A 20207-nucleotide genomic window follows, 5' to 3' on the forward strand; every position below is an offset into this window, starting at 1 on the left:
AGTGCTGGTACGTTGATAACCGGTGTAACCGCCAGAATGATTAATGCAAGAGTGCAAACGTGGATGCATTGTGCGGTACAGCTGCCCGATGTCAATCTGTGGAATGGAGTTCCACGCCTACTGCACTTCTTGTCAGTCTCTCAATAGAGGGACGTCTGCTGGCGTTTGTGGGTGACGCCAGAGTTTTCGTCGGATGATGTCCCGTAAGTCCTCGATTGTCATCCGGTGATCGAGCAGCCCATTGCGACACCTTGACGCTTTGTAGAGCCTGTTCGGTTGTAACTGCGGCATGTTATCCTGTTGGAAAACAACCCGTAGAATGTAACTTCCTGGCAGTTTAAAACTGTATGCCGGACCGAGACTCGAACTCGGGACCTTTGCCTTTCGCGGGCAAGTGCTCTACCAACTGAGCTACCCAAGCACGACTCACGACCCGTCCTCAGAGCATTACTTCTGCCAGTACCTCGTCTCCTACCTTCCAAACTTTACAGAAGCTCTCCTGCGAACCTTGCAGAACTAGCACTCCCGGAAGAAAGGATATTGCGGAGGCATGGCTTAGCCACAGCCTGGGGGATGTTTCTAGAATGAAATTTTCACTCTACAGCGGAGTGTGCGCTGATATGAAAGTTGGTAGAGCACTTGCCCGCGAAAGGCAAAGGTCCCGAGTTCGAGTCTCGGCCCGGCACACAGTTTTAATCTGCCAGGAAGTTTCGTCTCAGCGCACTCTCCGCTGTAGTGTGAAAATTTGATTGTAGTAACCCGTAGAATGCTGTTCATGAATGGAAGCACATCAGATCGAATAATCACCAGACTGGCACACAAATTCGCAGTTCGCATGGGTGGGACGACTAGGAGAGCGTTCCTGCTGTCATACGAAATCGCACCATAGCTCCACGTGTAGGTACAGTGTGTGTAGCACGCAGAGAGGCCGGATGCAGGCCATCAGCTGTCCTTTTCCTAAGAAACACAGGGCCGTCACTGACACCGAGGCAGAACCAGCTCTCACCAGAAAAACAACACGCCTCCACCCTACCCTCCAATGAGCTCTCGCTTGATGCCAATGAAGTCGCAAATGGCGGTAATGTGGGGTCAGTGTAAAGCGCACTACAGCGATCGGAGCTGTCCTCCTCGAAGTAACCGATTTGTGACAGTTCGTTGTGTCACTGTGCCGCTCACATTGCTGCTGCAGATGCAGAGGCACGCGCCGGTCACGATAGCTCCCTGTCTTGGAAGTACCCAGTGGCCGCGCAGTCTTCTTGCGACCGTACATTCTGGTGACCACCGCTGCCAGCAATCGTCAAGAGTGACTGCGTTCTCGCCAAGTCTTTCTGCAGTATCGCAAAAGGGTCATCTAGCTTCTCGTAGCCATATTACACGACCTCCTTCAAACTAAGTGAGGTGTTCGTAACGCCGGAAATGCATATCCTCCTATTTCCATCTATTGTACTATAAATTTTTTTCCTGATTTTATTACCTGAAGACATGACATTTCTTTGTCTTTATATATTCTAATTGTTTTACTATATATATACAGGGTGTTACAAAAAGGTACGGCCAAACTTTCAGGAAACATTCCTCACACACAAAGAAAGAAAATATGTTACGTCGACATGTGTCCGGAAACGCTTACTTGCCATTTTAGAGCTCAGTTTATTACTTCTCTTCAAATCACGTTAATCATGGAATGGAAACACACAGCAACAGAACGTACCAGCGTGACTTCAAACACTTTGTTACAGGAAATGTTCAAAATGTCCTCCGTTAGCGAGGATACAGGCATCCACCCTCCGTCGCACGGAATCCCTGATGCGCCGATGCAGCCCTGGAGAATGGCGTATTGTATCACAGCCGTCCACAATACGAGCACGAAGAGTCTCTACATTGGGTACCGGGGTTCCGTAGACAAGAGCTTTCAAATGCCCCCATAAATGAAAGTCAAGAGGGTTCAGGTCAGGAGAGCGTGGAGGCCACGGAATTGGTCCGCCTCTACCAATCCATCGGTCACCGAATGTGTTGTTGAGAAGCGTACGAACACTTCGACTGAAATGTGCAGGAGCTCCATCGTGCATGAACCACATGTTGTGTCGTACTTGTAAAGGCACATGTTCTAGCAGCACAGGTAGAGTATCCAGTATGAAATCATGATAACGTGCTCCATTGAACGTAGGTGGAAGAACATGGGGCCCAATCAAGACATCACCAACAATGCCTGCCCAAACGTTCAGAGGAAATCTGTGTTGATGACCTGATTGCACAATTGCGTGCGGAATCTCGTCAGCCCACACATGTGGCGGTGAATCGAGGACGTATAGTACATACTGACGAAACTAAAATGAGCTCTAACATGGAAATTAACCGTTTCCGGACACATGTCCACATAACATCTTTTCTTTATTTGTGTGTGACGAATGTTTCCTGAAAGTTTGGCCGTACCTTTTTGTAACACCCTGTATATATCGATGTATAATTGGTTTGTTTTGTAAATATTATTTGTATTTTTACGCTCGGTCTGGCCTAGGGAAAACTATGCTATCGAACGATTACATCGATAGGTTCTGTGGAGAACCAAAGTGTTTAGGATCTTTGGTAGTGTTGGCTCTGCCGCGCGGAGTGCGGGAAGAGGGAGAGTCTGGCTGGAGTAGGGAGGTGGAGCAGGTGTGTTGTGTGACGCTCCCGCGAGTTGCCGCGCTTTCGGGGTTTGGCAGCATGTAATTGCGCTCGACTTGCTATGATAGTTTCTGACACGGTGTCGCGGACGGGAAGCATTAGCTGGCGCGCATCAAGAGCCCGTTTCGCCTGGTGACTGTGTCGAGAAGAAGGCGCGCCAACATCCAGCTTCTGCAACAGCGACGGCCGACAATGAGTGACTGGCGCCACCTCCTCGATCGTCGGCTTCAAACTTTGAATCAACCAACAAGGAAGACTGAAAGCGCGTAAAGTTTTAGAACTGTATGGCAGACCTCAGCTTTTCAAACTGTAGCATCACAAGAATACAGCAACTTGGCATGAACCTTTTGTGGTGTCACCGCCAGACACCACACTTGCTAGGTGGTAGCCTTTAAATCGACCGCGGTCCGTTAGTATACGTCGGACCCACGTGTCGCCACTATCAGTGATTGCAGACCGAGCGCCGCCACACGGCAGGTCTAGAGAGACTTCCTAGCACTCGCCCCAGTGGTACAACCGACTTTGCTAGCGATGGTTCACTGACAAAATACGCTCTCATTTGCCGAGACGATAGTTAGCGTAGCCTTCAGCTACGTCATTTGCTACGACCTAGCAAGGCACCATTACCAGTTACTATTGATACTGTAACCATACCTCACGCCCGCCTGCGTGAGCTAAAACGCGTGCCTGTCGGCTTCCTCTAATAATGCGGTGTGGGTTCTCCTACCAACCCACAACACCTTTGTTGTTCATTGTCCCAATTGCATTACCAAGCAGGGTCTCTTCCTTTTCTGGAATGAACCCGAGTGTCGTTGAAATTCAAACGCCAGCATTAAAGTAATATCATTGCATCACTGCTTTAATTTCAAAGTTCAGTTAAAGTATTCATAACTGGCTACAATATTTAGATTACACAAACACAAATTAAGAGTGCGAGTTTTTTTCAGAATCATTTAATTCAAGTTCAAAGCTAAATCTCTTATTTCTAAATTGCGTAGATTCAAGTAGCTTTTGAAATGATTGTTGAGGTAGCCCAAGACTAACTTTATTTTATTGAATTTCGTAGTCCTTCAGAAAGAAAGTTCACTATTAATTTCGGTCACTAAATTAACATTCAGTTTTCCGGTTTTATTAATTCTTTTGCTAAATTAAGTCAGAGTGTAGCGAAATTTATTACTTGTGACAAACATTCAGTTTTCACACAGCACGTGTCAACCTTCAGTTGCCACGCTTTTAGTGTTAATTATAAGTGCATTAATCTTTCATTTTCAGTTATTATAGAAGTTGTCCATAGGACTGGCGACCGTAATTATCCCCAAATCTCAAATATCTAATTAACGCCAATTAATTGTTAGCGTAACGACCGCACATGTACTTTCTTTATTAATTTGACCCTTTTCTCAAAATTAATTTTCACCAATTTCATTTGCATTTTTCCTTTCATTTAGATGTAACCCTTTCCTCCCTCTTTACCGACAAATGAACTTCGGTGACGATTGCTTTTCCCAAATTTCCATTAGGTGCACGCGGTTTAATTTTTCACTGTCATTAAGGTCGATAAGTGAGGGAGAGGTTACATGTTGATAATGACGTCTTTGCAGCCGTGAAGGTATTCTTGACTAACATCAACTCACTGCGTCCAATCTCAAAAGTAACTAACCCTCACGACCGTTACAGCGTGTATTTAAAGAAAACCTGACTAATGGCGCTACTAGCATCATTTGTCTGCGACTGGCGCGACATTTGAATAGACAGCATGTTTCAGATGCAGAAACACGCATACCATCTTTCGTTTATGTCGCACAGCGCCTTCTTGGTGCTGCGATTTTTTTCCTGCCGGTGTATATAAAAAGTTTAAATACGGTAAGATTAATTTGTTCACAATAACACTTAGCACATACCTTTAACATAGCTTCCCAGAAACCGCAGTACATCGAAATACATAATTTGAAAAGCATTCGTCCGAAAAATTGACATTTACATGGGACATACAATGAAGTCAAGAAATATAATAGCAGTAATATCTCAAAACTTTGACATCAAAATTTACACGATGTAAAGTTTAGGTCTATATTCGTTTTCACTGTTTAACTAACAAGAGAAGATGACCAACTTGATCTCATATTTTAAGGATTAAAAGAAGCACACTTGGAAAGAAATCTGTCTCAGCAATCGACCCCGCGCAAAAACTGGAGCCACAGTTCTGATATTCTGAACGCACAGTTTTTAAACCCAGTTGTTTGTCACCCGCTCCAGCCGTCTCCAGTAGCGCGCAGTGTAGTGAGTAAGAGGTTTCGGTGAACCAACAGATGATATTGCGGTACGCAGAGACGACTGAATTGCATCGTTTAAACAACGAGAGCTCCTGGTAGTCATAATTGGTAAACATCGTTATATGTCGACTAACTCATACACAAATCTGGAGGAAGCGTATGGCGGTTTCTTTGTGGTATTATCTGTTCTTTTCGATTTCGTTGCATAAACCATCTACAGTTTCACGAATGAAAATGTTCTGGATATAAAGCAAGGTGGTGGACTAACGTGCGATTCTGCTTTACCTGAGGAAGCTACAGTGAGGATGCCTTTCAGCACAGTCACATCCGCCGAACAGCTTCATTGGTACGACGGAGCAGGGACGTTAGTACGAGGAACTAAGTGACGATGAAGCCTGCTGTGGAGATGTGGTGTAGTCGGACACCACTTTGCCACTGTCTCTGACAGAGGAGTATATGAAACAAGCAAAAAGCAGGGCAGATCTGTATTTCAGGACAGTAAAGAGGAACGCGAAACTAACAAATCAAAAAACAGGGATCTGTACGTCACGAGTGAAGACGTTTACAACTGGGGTACGTATGAAGAAAAGAGTTCATACGTCGGCACAATCTGTCTAGATAAATTATGTCTGCTTACATAAATCATTAAATTCATTTCATAAAACTCCAGGCGTTCAATAAGTCATGCAACACAGTTTTCCTAAAAGAAGGTTGGTTTTATTCAGAGTCCAAGTACAGCATATTATTTCCCACTCTTCTGTCTACAAAACCCTATTCTTCAACATGACTTCCGTTCAACGCGACGGCCTGTGACCACCTTACTGGGAGCGTCTGTATGCCCGCACGATACCCCCCCCCCCCCCGCCCCCCCTCTTTCCACACCTTCAACATTCCGCTAACAGTAAGGCTCTAATTATCAGTCAGAACTTCGTTCTTTAAGAAACACAATGCAGTAAGTTACCTTAGGCTGCTCTTGCTGTATGTTAATGATCTGCCATTTTATTTGAATGAGGAGGCATAATTAGTCGTGTCGACAGATGATGCAAGCTATTGTGAAGCTGAGCGAAGAGTATGGACAGAGAAAGTAGTAAATGGTGTTTTTGTCAAAGTTACTGAAGGATTTTGCACAAATGGGCTAGCTTTAAACTTTTCGAAAATCTGCAGTTCGCGCAGTTTTGCACTGACAGAAATATTCCACCGGCTGTTAACACAATACAGCAAGAAGAAATAATAAATAGAGTAGAAAACTTTAAGTTCCGTGCAATGTTAGGTGGAAAATGCATTTTTTAGACTTGCGACAACGTTTATATTCGGCTACTTTTGCCACAAGAATGATTGCCAGCTTTGGTGATACAGAAGGGAGTAATTTGACATATTTTTCATATTTACATTCAATTATGTCTTATGCAATAATATTATGGGGTAAGTTCACGCTTAGATAAAAAGGATTCTATGCAAAAAAGAAAGGAATTAGAATTATCTGCTCAAGTATGTCCTAAAGCAGCTGGGAATATTATCCACAGCCTGGCAGTACATTTGTTCGGCTATGATTTCCGTTACCAACAGTCCACTGACAAGTACGACACTATAAGGAAAAATGATCTGCGTGACCCTCTAATGGACGTAACTTTGGAACAGAAAGGGGTGAAATGTGCAGCTATTAAGCTCTTTGAGAATTTACCCATGGGTAGATCCAGTCACTTGTTGACCATTCTGGTGTGGCAGCTGAAGATACCAAAACGAAAGCCGAAGATCTGAATATCACCTTCCAGAAATCGTTCACGCAGGAGAATCGTAGAAATATACAATCGTTTGACTATCGAATAGATTCCCGCATGGACGACATCTTAATGAGCATCACTGGCGTAGAGAAAGAACTGAAGGAGTTAAAAACAAGTAAGTCGCCAGGTCCGAACGGAATACCCATTCGGTTTCACAAAGAGTGCTTTACGCCATTGGCCCTTTAATTAGCTTGCATTTATCGTGAATCCCTAGCTCAGCGCAAAGTGCTGGGAAAAAAAAGCACAGGTGACGCCTTCGTACAAGAAGGGCAAGAGAACGGAATTGCAAAATTACAGACAAATATCCCTAACTTCTGTTTGCTGCAGAAATCTTGAACATATTCTCAGTACGAATATAGTAAATTTTCTTGAGACCGAGAAGCTCATGTCCACGAATCAGCGCGGTTTTAGAAAGCATCGGTCGTGCCAAACTCAGCTTGCCATTTTCTGACATGATATACTGCGAACTATGGACGAGGGGCAACAGGAAGATTCCATATTCCCGTAATTCCGGAAAGTGTTTGGCACGGTGCCCCACTGCAGGCTGTTGAATAAGGTACGAGCATATGGAATAGGTTCACAGATATGTGAGTGGCTCGAAGACTTCTTAAATTAAAAAATCCAGTAGGTTTCTTCAGAGACAAGGGTACCGTCAGGAGTGCCCCAGGAAGTGTGATGGGAGCGCTGTCAGCCCCCCCCATCTCTCTCTCTCTCTCTCTCTCTCTCTCTCTCTCTCTCTCTCTATATATATATATATATATATATATGGTGTTACAAAAAGGTACGGCCAAACTTTCAGGAAACATTCCTCACACACAAAGAAAGAAAATACGTTACGTGGACATGTGTCCGGAAACGCTTACTTTCCATGTTAGAGTTGATTTTATTACTTCCCTTCAAATCACATTAATCATGGAATGGAAACACACAGCAACAGAACGTACCAGCGTGACTTCAAACACTTTGTTACAGGAAATGTTCAAAATGTCCTCCGTTAGCGAGGATACATGCATCCACCCTCCGTCGCATGGAATCCCTGATGCGCTGATGCAGCGCTGGAGAATGGCGTATTGTATCACAGCCGTCCACAATACGAGCACGAAGAGTCTCTACATTTGGTACCGGCGTTGCGTAGACAAGAGCTTTCAAATGCCCCCATAAATGAAAGTCAAGAGAGTTGAGGTCAGGAGAGCGTGGAGGCCACGGAATTGGTCCGTCTCTACCAATCCATCGGTCACCGAATCTGTTGTTGAGAAGCGTACGAATACTTCGACTGAAATGTGCAGGAGCTCCATCGTGCATGAACCACACGTTGTGTCGTACTTGTAAAGGTACATGTTCTAGCAGCACAGGTAGAGTACCCCGTACGAAATCATGATAACGTGCTCCATTGAGCGTAGGTGGAAGAACATGGGGCCCAATCGAGACATCACCAACAATGCCTGCCCAAACGTCCACAGGAAATCTGTGTTGATGACGTGATTGCGCAATTGCGTGCGGGCTCTCGTCAGCCCACACGTGTTGATTGTGAAAATTTACAATTTGATCACGTTGGAATGAAGCCTCATCCGTAAAGAGAACCTTTGCACTGAAATGAGGATTGACACATTGTTGGATGAGCCATAGGCAGAAGTGTACCCGTGGAGGCCAATCAGCTGCTGATAGTGCCTGCACACGCTGTACACGGTACGGAAACAACTGGTTCTCCCGTAGCACTCTCCATACAGTGACGTGGTCAACGTAACCTTGTACAGCAGCAACTTCTCTGACGCTGACATTTGGGTTATCGTCGACTGCACGAAGAATTGCCTCGTCCATTGCAGGTGTCCTCGTCGTTCTAGGTCTTCCCCGGTCGCGAGTCATAGGCTGGAATGTTCCGTGCTCCCTAAGACGCCGATCAATTGCTTCGAACGTCTTCCTGTCGGGACACCTTCGTTCTGGAAATCCGTGTCGATACAAACGTACCACACCACGGCTATTGCCCCGTGCTAATTCATACATCAAATGGGCATCTGCCAACTCCGCATTTGTAAACATTGCACTGACTGCAAAACCACGTTCGTGATGAACACTAACCTGTTGATGGTACGTACTGATGTGCTTGATGCTAGTACTGTAGAGCAATGAGTCGTATGTCAACACAAGCACCGAAGTCAACATTACCTTCCTTCAATTGGGCCAACTGGCGGTGAATGGAGAAAGTACAGTACATACTGACGAAACTAAAATGAGCTCTAACATGGAAATTAAGCTTTTCCGGACACATGTCCACATAACATATTTTCTTTATTTGTGTGTGAGGAATGTTTCCTGAAAGTTTGGCCGTACCTTTTTGTAACACCCTGTATATGTGGTGCAGGGTGGAGAGCAGCCTGTGCTTGTTCGCTGATGATGCTGGGGTGTGTCTGAAGGAGTAGAAGTTGAGTGATCGTAGGAGGATACAAGATGACTTATACAAAATTTCTATTTGGTATGATGAATAGCAGGTAGCTGTAAATGTCGAGAAATGTAAGTTAATGGCGGGCGAGAAGGAAAAACAAACGCGTAACTTTCGAATACAGCATTAGTTGTGTCCTGCTTGACAGTCATGTCGTTTAAATATGTGGGCTTAACGTTGCAAAGCCTTATGAAATGGAACGATCATGGAGAATTGTGGTTGGAAAGGTGAATTGTTTATTAGGAGAATTTTATGAAAGTGGGGGCTCATGTTTAAACATACATACGATGCTAGTGCGACCTATTCTTGAGTACTGCTCGCGTGTTTGGGATCCATACCAGGTCTGATCAAAGGAAGACATCGAAGCGACTCAGAGGTGGGCTACTAGATTTGTTACCGACAGGTTTGAACAGTTTGCAAGTGTTACGGAGATGCTTCAGGAACTGAAATGGGAGTCCTTGGAGGGAAGGCAACGTTCTTTTCGAGGAACACTGTGGAGAAAATTTAGAGAACCGACATTTGAAGCTGACTGCAAAACGATTCTGTTATCTCCAACATACATCGCACGTAGTGACGACAAAGATAAGATGCGAGAAATTAGGGCACGTACGGAGGCATGTATAGCAAATAGTTCTTTCCTCGTTCTGTTTGCAAGTGCAACAATAAGGGAAGTGACTGGTAGTGGCACGGAGTACCCTCGGCCACAGGTCGTGAGGCGGACAGCGAAGCATCACTGTAGATGTAGATGACGCAGTTAAAATGTCTGACAGGTAGCAAAAATGTTTTCAAATGTATATTAAAGAAATTTCTGTTTGACATCTCCATCTATGGCACAGAAGAATTTTTGAATACAGACAGGCACTTTTTTTTAAATAAAAAGAGAAATCCGTAAATGGCCAACATGCAGCCATATAAATCTTGTTTGTTTATTATTTTGTTCTTTGTAAGCGCTTTATTTTTGTTGTGTTGACACATTCCTTAGCACAATGTTTATCGTGAATTTGATGTATAGAACGAGTAACTAACTGAACACTATTCCGCACTTGGCCGTCAGCTGGCTGCAGTGGGGTGGAGCGAGAGACAAACAGCCAGACCATGTGCATGTTTGAAAGCTGTAGTTTCAGTAGGTAGTAACTGCTTACTATCAGAATTATGGCCCGAATTACTGCATGGGATCGATTGCTGAAGCTGATATCCTACAAGTACGCATTTTCCTCCTTAAAATGCGAGGGCAAGTGACGTTTGATGAGAGCGCATGCCTGCAGACTAGGCGTATGGTGGGGAAGCTGTATCTTTCATTTGTTTACTCCTATATTTGGTAAAGTCATTCTCATTTTTCTTAGTTAAGAACCTGTCCGTTTCTGTCTTGTCCCACTCAACATACTGTGAAATTTTCTGTGAAATTTCTTCTCATTTTCAGAGTCCAAACTTCCCATGATACTTAGTAATCTAAGCCGTGCTGACCCTGGCTTCTGCGTTGCTTTAGAATTTGGCCATTACTCTGCTTTTGGTTTCCAGTGGTTTTGCATTTATATCATGGTTCCTCTTCTTTCTACGTGTGGCAGCAGCAGTGTGTATCGATATTTGCACCGTATACCATCTCTGGTCTGGTGCTTATAGTGCCGGCTTGGCGGTGTGCAGCCAGTTGGTCAGTTGGAGCGAATCAGCAAGCAAGTCTCCAAGCGGCGCAGTCGGCCGGGCCCGCTGGCGGTGTCTCTACGCAGTGTCGGAGCGTGTGGGGACTGTTCCCAGTGCTGCGAGGTTTGTGGCTCACCGACCCAGGACATGGGTGCTGATTTAATTACCGAAGCCACCTCTGTCCACGTTGTCCTGTTGGCTGGTGGTTCGCTGTTGGTGGTATTCCTGGGAGCAACAGCGAGTGTGCGAGTTGGTGAAGATTTAGCCGCTGTGTGGTGGAATTAACCACATTTGTTGATTTGAAATTCAAGTGCACCTGCGGAATTTTCTGTGCTTGTGGCCGTTAGTGTTCCGGTTACCTGCTCTGGTCGCTGACTTAAGTTCAGGCAGTGTCCTTTCCTCACCTGTTGTCGCTGTCCAACGTGGTGTGTAGTTTTTGACAGCTTAATGCATATTTGGTTGTGGGCAGCTATGTCTGTAATGTTTTGGCTTTGGAATCCTCGTGTACTGGTCGGTGGTTTGCAAGTCGTCTTGTCGGTGGGGTCCCTGGACTGTCTCTTGGCTGTGTTGCTGGCGGATCGAGTACGGTTAGGCCGACTTCTTGTCTCACCTAAGCGAACGTTAAGATTTCAAGGGCAGACCGAGCCCCCTGGAAACTTCTTAGCGCCGTTGCCTATGCTGCCTTTCTTATTGGCGTTTAATTGTGTGTTTTTAATGGCTCATAGCCGATGGTTTGAATTTATATGTAATTGTGTTTCTAAAATCAAAGGCTTTCTGCCTGTTAAAAAGTTATTGTACTGTATTATTTTTGAAGGCATCGGCCTTCAGCTGCTTTAAGTTTTAAGGTTCTTACTTATCAAGTATTACCTTTTGGAAGATAAAGCTGTGGGTTTTCTGCCTGATGAAAATTTATTGTTGTTGTGTCGTTCTTAAAATGATGGGCCTTCCGCTGATTTAATTTTGCATTCTTACTTATCAAGTCTCACATCACTTGGGCTTAAATACTATTTAAGCTTAAAAGCTTTGGCCCTTCTGCCTTGGAAAATTGTCTGCAGTTTTTTAACAAAGGCCTTCAGCCGTTTTGAAGTAAGGTTTGTTGTTGGTCATAGAGCTTGAGCCTTCTGCCTGTTGAAAATTTATTGTCGTTACGTTGTTTTAAATTTACGGCCCTTCAGCCGCTTTTAAAAACTTAATCTATCTGACTAGTCAAGTCTTACATCGCTTGGGCTTAAATACTATTTTAGGTTAAAGCCTAGAGCCTTCTGCCTCTAACAAGGGAACGTCCCCATCGCACCCCCCTCAGATTTAGTTATAAGTTGGCACAGTGGACAGGCCTTGAAAAACTGAACACAGATCAATCGAGAAAACAGGAAGAAGCTGTGTGGAACTATGAAAAAAATAAGCAAAATATACAAACTGAGTAGTCCATGTGCAAGATACGCAACATCAAGGGTAATGTGGGCTCAGGGGCTCCGTGGTCCCGTTGTTAGCGTGAGCAGCTACGGAACGAGAGGTCCTTGGTTCAAGTCTTCCCTCGAGTGAAAAGTTTAATTTTTTATTTTCAGACAATTATCAAAGTTCAGGCACTCACACTTAATCAACTTCACTCTCCAAAATTCCAGGACATGTTCAGATTTGCTTGGACATATGTAGGATTTGACGTTCTACACACGGAAAAATTTGAAAACGTTAAAAACATGTTTTGACAGAGCACATGGAAAACTGTGCGACTGTGAAACCGTTGCATTCATTTGTTGCAGTCTATGTGCCAAACTCTTATGTTTTCATCTCTTTATTGGGAGTGATTATCACATCCACAAGAAAACCTAAATCGGGCAAGGTAGAAGAATCTTTTTACCCATTCGCCAAGTGTAAAAGTTAGGTAGGTCGACAACATATCCCTGTCATGTGACGCACATGCCGTCACCAGTGTCGTATAGAATATATATGAGACGTGTTTTCCTGTGGAGGAATCGGGTGACCTATGACCTTGCGATCAAATGTTTTCGGTTCCCATTGGAGAGGCACGTCCTTTCGTCTACTAATCGCACGGTTTTGCGGCGCGGTTGCAAAACACAGACACTACACTTATTACAGTGAACAGAGACGTCAGTGAACGAACGGACAGATCGTAGCTTTGCGAAAACAAAGAAAACAAACGTTTCACTGCAGGGAAGACTTGAGCCAAGGACCTCTCGTTCCGCAGCTGCTCACGCTAACCACGGGACCACGGCGCTCCTGAGCTCACCCTATCCTTGATGTTGCCTATCTTGCGCATGGACTACTCAGTTTGTATAATTTGCTTATATTTTTCATAGTTCCACACAACTTCTTCCTGTTTTCTCGATTGATCTGTGTTCAGTTTTTCATGGCCTATGTGCGATGGGAAGGTTCCCTTGTAAGAACAAAAAGAAAAAAATTATTGCAGTCGTATTTAATTCACGGGCCTTCAGCCGGTATAGAATTAAAGACGTTTTCAGTTGACAGTCAAGCTTAGAGGTTGCGCTGTAATGTTTGGACAACTAAATAGAGTGTTATGTTTGGAGTGTAACTGAGAGCCGCTCATTCTGGCCCCTTCCACAATTCCTACTACTTGTCCTGTGGTGCCAGTTTAGCAAGGCGTATCATAACCCTTCAAAAGTCGTCTAACAAATTTGAAATTGGTGCGCCGGGATGTAAAAATACAAATGTGTTGTTTGGGTGGGGTGGGATATGTCATTACCCCCTCGAGCACCGCTGCCTTCTCCAGACCCACAACTGGGCTCTGAGGATGCAGCCTGCCCTGTACTGTAAGTGTGAGAACAGGAAGACGGCCGGCAGCCTGCACACTGGCTCCCTGCACCGTCCAGCACAGCTGGCTGTACACCCCTATGGCTGAACACGGGGAGTGCCGGTTTGCCCGCCAGTCGAGGTGCAGCAGCCCCGTCAGGAGTTACGAGTGGCACACACACTCTGTCAGCTCTGTAACCTTTTTCACACGATTTTACACAAACTATTCATTACAAAAAATTGATTTTTAGTGTGTTTAGCTTTATACGTCAGCTTTATCATGAAGTGCTTATTATCTCGCTAATGGTCACACTTGTTGTGGTACTTGCATTTAAGGGAGACAACGCCCGAAATTCGAAAAGTCTGTAAAAAAAAAATTGAGGTCGCTTTGATTTACATTTGGTTAATGATACACGATAATTATGTCGCGCGCAAATGAAATGTAGCCAAGATACTATATTTTTCTTTCAACTTGCGAGGAGGACTCTATCCATCTTGAATCTCGAAAAAGTGGATTCTGTGTAGAGCATTCACTTCCAGTTGAATGCACGTGGGAATGAAGTATTTGTATCACACTTCATATCTACATCTACATCCATACTCCGCAAGCCACCTGACGGTGTGTGCTGGAGGGTACCTTGAGTACCTCTACGGGTTCTCCCTTCTATTCCAGTCTCGTATTGCTCGTGGAAAGGATTGTCGGTATGCCTCTGTGTGGGCTCTAATCTCTCTGATTTTATCCTCACGGTCTCTTCGCGAGATACACGTAGGAGGGACCAATATACTGCTTGACTCTTCGGTGAAGCTATGTTCTCGAAACTTTAACAAAAGCCCGTACCGAGCTACTGAGCGCCTCTCCTGCAGAGTCTTGCACTGGAGTTTATCTGTCATCTCCGTAACGCTCTCGCGATTACTAAATGATCCTGTAACGAAGCGCGCTGCTCTCCGTTGGATCTTCTCTATCTCTTCTATCAACCCTATCTGGTACGGATCCCACACTGCTGAGCAGTATTCAAGCAGTGGGCGAACAAGCGTACTGTAACCTACTTTCTTTGTTTTCGGACTGCATTTCCTTACGATTCTTCCAATGAATCTCAGTCTGGCATCTGCTTTACCGACGATCAACATTATATGATCATTCCATTTTAAATCACTCCTAATGCGTACTCCCAGATAATTTATGGAATTAACTGCTTCCAGTTGCTGACCTATTTTGTAGCTAAATGATAACGGATCTTTCTACGTAATCGCAGCACATTACACTTGTCTACATTGAGATTCAACTGCCATTTCCTGCACCATGCGTCAATTCGCTGCAGATCCTCCTGCATTTCAGTACAATTCTCAATTGTCATAAACTCACGATACACCACAGCATCATCTGCAAAAAGCCTCAGTGGACTTCCGATGTCATCCACAAGGTCATTTATGTATATTGTGAATAGCAACGGTCCTACGACACTCCCCTGCGGCACACCTGAAATCACTCTTACTTCGGAAGACTTCTCCCCATTGAGAATGACATGCTGCGTCCTGTTATCTAGGAACTCTTCAATCCAATCACAAAATTGGTCTGATAGTCCATATGCTCTTACTTTGTTCATTAAACGACTGTGGGGAGCTGTATCGAACGCCTTGCGGAAGTCAAGAAACACGGCATCTACCTGTGAACCCGTGTCTACGGCCCTCTGAGTCTCGTGGAGGAATAGCGCGAGCTCGGTTTCACACGACCGTCTTTTTCGAAACCCATGCTGATTCCTACAGAGTATATTTCTAGTCTCCAGAAAAGCCATTATACTCGAACATAATACGTGTTCCAAAATTCTACAACTGATCGATGTTAGAGGTATAGGTCTATAGTTCTGCACATCTGTTCGACGTCCCTTCCTGAAAACGGGGATGACCTGTGCCCTTTTCCAATCCTTTGGAACGCTACGCTCTTATAGAGACCTACACTGTTCGAAATATCGAAACGAGTTTTTGGCAAATTATAACATGAAAAGAAGATAGTATTTTGCGATATGGTTAATATACAAAACATTTTTATCTATGTTGCAGTACTTATGTAACGTTTTTCAGGCCACCGTTGTAATTTTTAAAAAGTCATCAGTACCTAGTGGAAAAGAAATATGCTAGTATGGAAATAAATGTGAAATTTGTTCTCTTAGATTACTGCAAACTGATACACTGAAGTTCCCTGTACTCTGTTGCCTCTCTGGTCGCCTGTTGCTTGTTTAACAAGACATACTGTTTCAAGAGTCTGTTGCAATACCTACTGGAAGGTGGCTTTGTGCTAATTATAGTGTTTTGGCAAAACAAATAAAATTAAAACTGTCAACAAAAGAAAAAAGAAATGGTTCAAATGGCTCTGAGCACTATGGGACATAATATCTGAGGTCATCAGTCCCCTAGAACTTAGAACTACTTAAACCTAACTAACCTAAGGACATCACACATATCCATGCCCAAGGCAGGATTCGAACCTGCGACCGTAGCGGTCGCGCGGTTCCAGAATGAAACCCCTAGAACCGCTCGGCCACACCGGCCGGCAACAAAAAGAAAAGTAGCTGTTCCTCGTAACTCATGATGCCTTTTGAAATGAGGAGAGTTTAACGATTCAGACATTGAAATCTCTAACTGTGTTCCAGCTTTGATAAATACTGTAACCCATTGTATTTTTAATCGGAAAGAACTGGAATACAAACTTATTAAAGCATTTTGTCCCGTCTTGTTCATCTGAGAAACATGAAAATTATTCCCAGCAAGCAGTGTAACGTACTTTCGTTCCTATCCCCATTCAGAGTGTAGTCGTAATTTTTTGACCTTGTTGTCGTCTTCAGTCGTGAGACTGATTTGATGCAGCTCTCCATGCTACTCTATCCTGTGCAAGCTTCATCTCCCAGTACCTACTGCAACCTACATCCTTCTGAATCTGCTTAGTGTATTCATCTCTTGGTCTCCCTCTACGATTTTTGCCCTCCACGCTGCCCTCCAATGCTAAATTTGTGATCCCTTGATGCCTCAAAACATGTCCTACCAACCGATCCCTTCTTCTAGTCAAGTTGTGCCACAAACTTCTCTTCTCCCGAATCCTATTCAATACCTCCTCATTAGTTACGTGATCTACCCACTTTATCTTCAGCATTCTTCTGTAGTACCACATTTCGAAAGCTTCTATTCCCTTCTTGTCCAAACTAGTTATCGTCCATGTTTCACTTCCATACATGGCTACACTCCATACAAATACTTTCAGAAATGACTTCCTGACACTTAAATCTATACTCGATGTTAACAAATTTCTCTTCTTCAGAAACGCTTTCCTTGCCTTTGCCAGTCTACATTTTATATCCTCTCTACTTCGACCATCAGTTATTTTGCTCCCCAAATAGCAAAACCCCTTTACTACTTTAAGTGTCTCATTTCCTAATCTAATTCACCCAGCATCATCCAAATTAACTCGACTACATTCCATTATCCTCGTTTTGCTTTTGTTGATGTTCATCTTATATCCTCTTTTCAAGACGCTTTCCATTCCATTCAACTGCTCTTCTAAGTTTTTTTGAGCTTAATTGTCTTTTAATGTGTTAAAGATAGCTGTATACAGGGTGAGTCATCTAACGTTACTGCTGGATATATTTCGTAAACCACATCAAATACTGACGAACCGATTCCACAGACCGAACTTGAGGAGAGGGGCTAGTGTAATTGTTTAATACAAACCATACAAAAATGCACGGAAGTATGTTTTTTAACACAAACCTACGTTTTTTAAATGGAACCACGTTAGTTTTGTTAGCACATCTGAACATATAAACAAATACGTAATCAGTGCCGTTTGTTGCATTGTAAAATGTTGATTACATCCGGAGATATTGTAACCTAAAGTCGTCGCTTGAAACCTCCGACGTTCAGTTGCGTGTTGTAACAAACACGGGCCACCGTCGGCGAGCAGCATCTGCAGGGACATGTTTACGATGACGACCGTGTTTACGAGTGTGGCTGTAGTGCACTGCTGTGGTTTGGTCTAGCTGTCGCAGTGTACGCATGTAGCGCTTGCTGCTGTTGTTACTAGGTATTCGTCTCCGCACGCAGACCAACTGTAGTACACCGTGTTACCAGACGTCTGTGATAGTGAAGTGTTGTAGGAACTGTGACCATGGTGTATTCGAACTCTGAAAAGGCGGAGATGATACTCATTTATGGCGAGTGTCGACGAAATGCAGCTGAAGCCTGCAGGGTGTATGCAGAACGGTACCCGGACAGAGAGCATCCAACGTGCCGCACATTGCAAAACATCTACCGCCAACTGTATGCAACAGGTATGGTCGTAGCACGCAAACGGGTCCGTAACAGGCCCGTCACAGGAGAAGCGTGTGCAGTTGGTGTGTTAGCTGCTGTTGCCATGAACCCACACATGAGTACACGGGACATTGCGAGAGCCGGTGGACTGAGTCAAAGTAGTGTCATGCGCATACTGCATCGTCACCGCTTTCACCCATTTCATGTGTCGCTACATCAGCAATTACGTGGTGATGACTTTAATCATCGAGTGCAATTCTGTCAATGGGCATTAACAGAGAATGCGTTGCAGTTCTACCTGTTTACCGATGAAGGGGGTTTCACAAACCACGGGGCAGTGAATCTACGGAACATGCATTACTGGTCCGTGGACAATCCTCGCTAACTCAGACAGGTAGAGCGACAGCGACCGTGGACTGTAAATGTATGGTGCGGAATCATTGGCGACCACCTCATTGGTCCTCACTTCATTGCAGGGGCCCAAACAGCTGCAACATACATCGCGTTTCTACAGAATGATCTGCCAACGTTGCTCGAAAATGTCCCACTGGAAACGCGTAGACGTATGTGGTATCAGCATGATGGTGCACCTGCACATTCCGCAATTAACACTAGGCTGACCCTTGACAGGATGTTCGACGGGCGTTTCATAGGACGTGGAGGACGCATAAATTGGCCAGCCCGTTCTCCTGATCTTACACCTCTGGACTTCTTTGTGTGGGGTACGTTAAAGGAGAATGTGTACCGTGATATGCCTACAACCCCAGAGGATATGAAACAACGTATTGTGGCAGCCTGCGGCGACATTACACCAGATGTACTGCGGCGTGTACGACATTCATTACGCCAGAGATTGCAATTGTGTGCAGCAAATGATGGCCACCACATTGAACATCTATTGGCCTGACATGTCGCGACACACTCTATTCCACGCCGTAATTGAAAACGGAAACCACGTGTGTACGTGTACCTCACCCCTCATGGTAATGTACATGTGCGTCAGTGAAAAAGACCAATAAAAAGGTGTTAGCATGTGGACGTAATGTGCTGTTCCAGTCTCTTCTGTACCTAAGGTCCATCACCGCTCCCTTTGGATCCCTACGTAATTCGGTGCTATCCGATACACACGATCGAACAGCGGAGGAGTGGTACTCAAGCGCCAACTTTAGGTTACAATATCTCCGGACGTGATTAACATTTTACAATGCAACAAACGGCGTATTCGTTTATATGTTCAGATGTGCTAACAAAACTAACGGGGTTCCATTTAAAAAAACGTAGGTTTGTGTTAAAAAACATACTTCCGTGCATTTTTTTATGGTTTGTATTAACCAATTACACTAGCCCTCTCCTCACGTTCGGTCTGTGGAATCCATTCGTCAGTATTTGATGTGGTTTACGAAATATATCCAGTGCTAATGTTAGGTGACTCACGCTGTATACGTACAATTTATTTTAATCTTAATGAGTAGTCTCAAGCATTTCATAAAGTAAAGGCTTACATGTTTATGTAACCTACTTATCCACAGATTCACAGGCACCAAATGTATTATTTCTAATGGAACAATACTGCATTTTCCACTCGGAATAGAAGTGATTCAATAAAATCCTTTCGTTACTCTGAAGCTTGGAATACACTGACGACTTGCAGATCCTTTACAACTATTCGTCGAAGTCAGTACACTGATAAGAAGATTCACTCGCGCACACTGTACAGTGATAGGAATTGAAAGATGTTACACAATTTGGTGTACTTTTTCACGTGGCAAATACAACTGATGTGTAGGAACACAATTCTTTGGTAAGAGTCAGTCACTGGTATTCATTATTAAAGATGGATTACAGAATTCACCTGAAACTGCAACAGACTGAGCGATTTATTTGTCTGAATTGCTAACCATTTCTCGTTTGAAGAAGTATCATAAATTAAGAGCAATGGCTGTATTTCTGTTGTCGAAATGTTTAATTTTGTTTCCTTTGCCGAAACAAAGTATAAATAGTACAAACTCACCTAACAATAGCTACTAGGGCAGAATTTTTTTAATTTTTTTTTTAAACCGTCTTATTAAATAAAGGAATAGGCGACTGGAGAGGTCAGTACCTTGCGGAAGACACCATTGTTTCGGTTTGCTGTAACATAACAGAGGAAATTTCACGTTTATTTTCACGCTAGCAAATTCTCTTTTCAATGGCTGTCGAAGCCTCTTAAATAAATTACAGTACTGGATTGGAAAAATGAAATAAAAACTGTTCAAAATAGTTCAAATGGCTCTGAGCACTATGGGACTTAACTGCTGAGGTCATAAGTCCCCTAGAACTTAGAACTACGTAAACCTAACTAAC

General features: G+C 43.9%; 1 non-coding gene across 1 annotated transcript; it reads right to left on the reverse strand.

Annotated features, from left to right (window-relative positions):
- Positions 1-347: 347 nt before the first annotated feature.
- Trnas-cga (transfer RNA serine (anticodon CGA)) lies at positions 348-422 on the reverse strand. The gene has a single exon. It is a non-coding gene; the product is annotated as a tRNA-Ser (tRNA).
- Positions 423-20207: the final 19785 nt, after the last annotated feature.

This window comes from Schistocerca cancellata, chromosome 9 (genome assembly GCF_023864275.1).
Source record: "Schistocerca cancellata isolate TAMUIC-IGC-003103 chromosome 9, iqSchCanc2.1, whole genome shotgun sequence".
NCBI classification, from domain to species: Eukaryota; Metazoa; Arthropoda; class Insecta; order Orthoptera; family Acrididae; genus Schistocerca; species Schistocerca cancellata.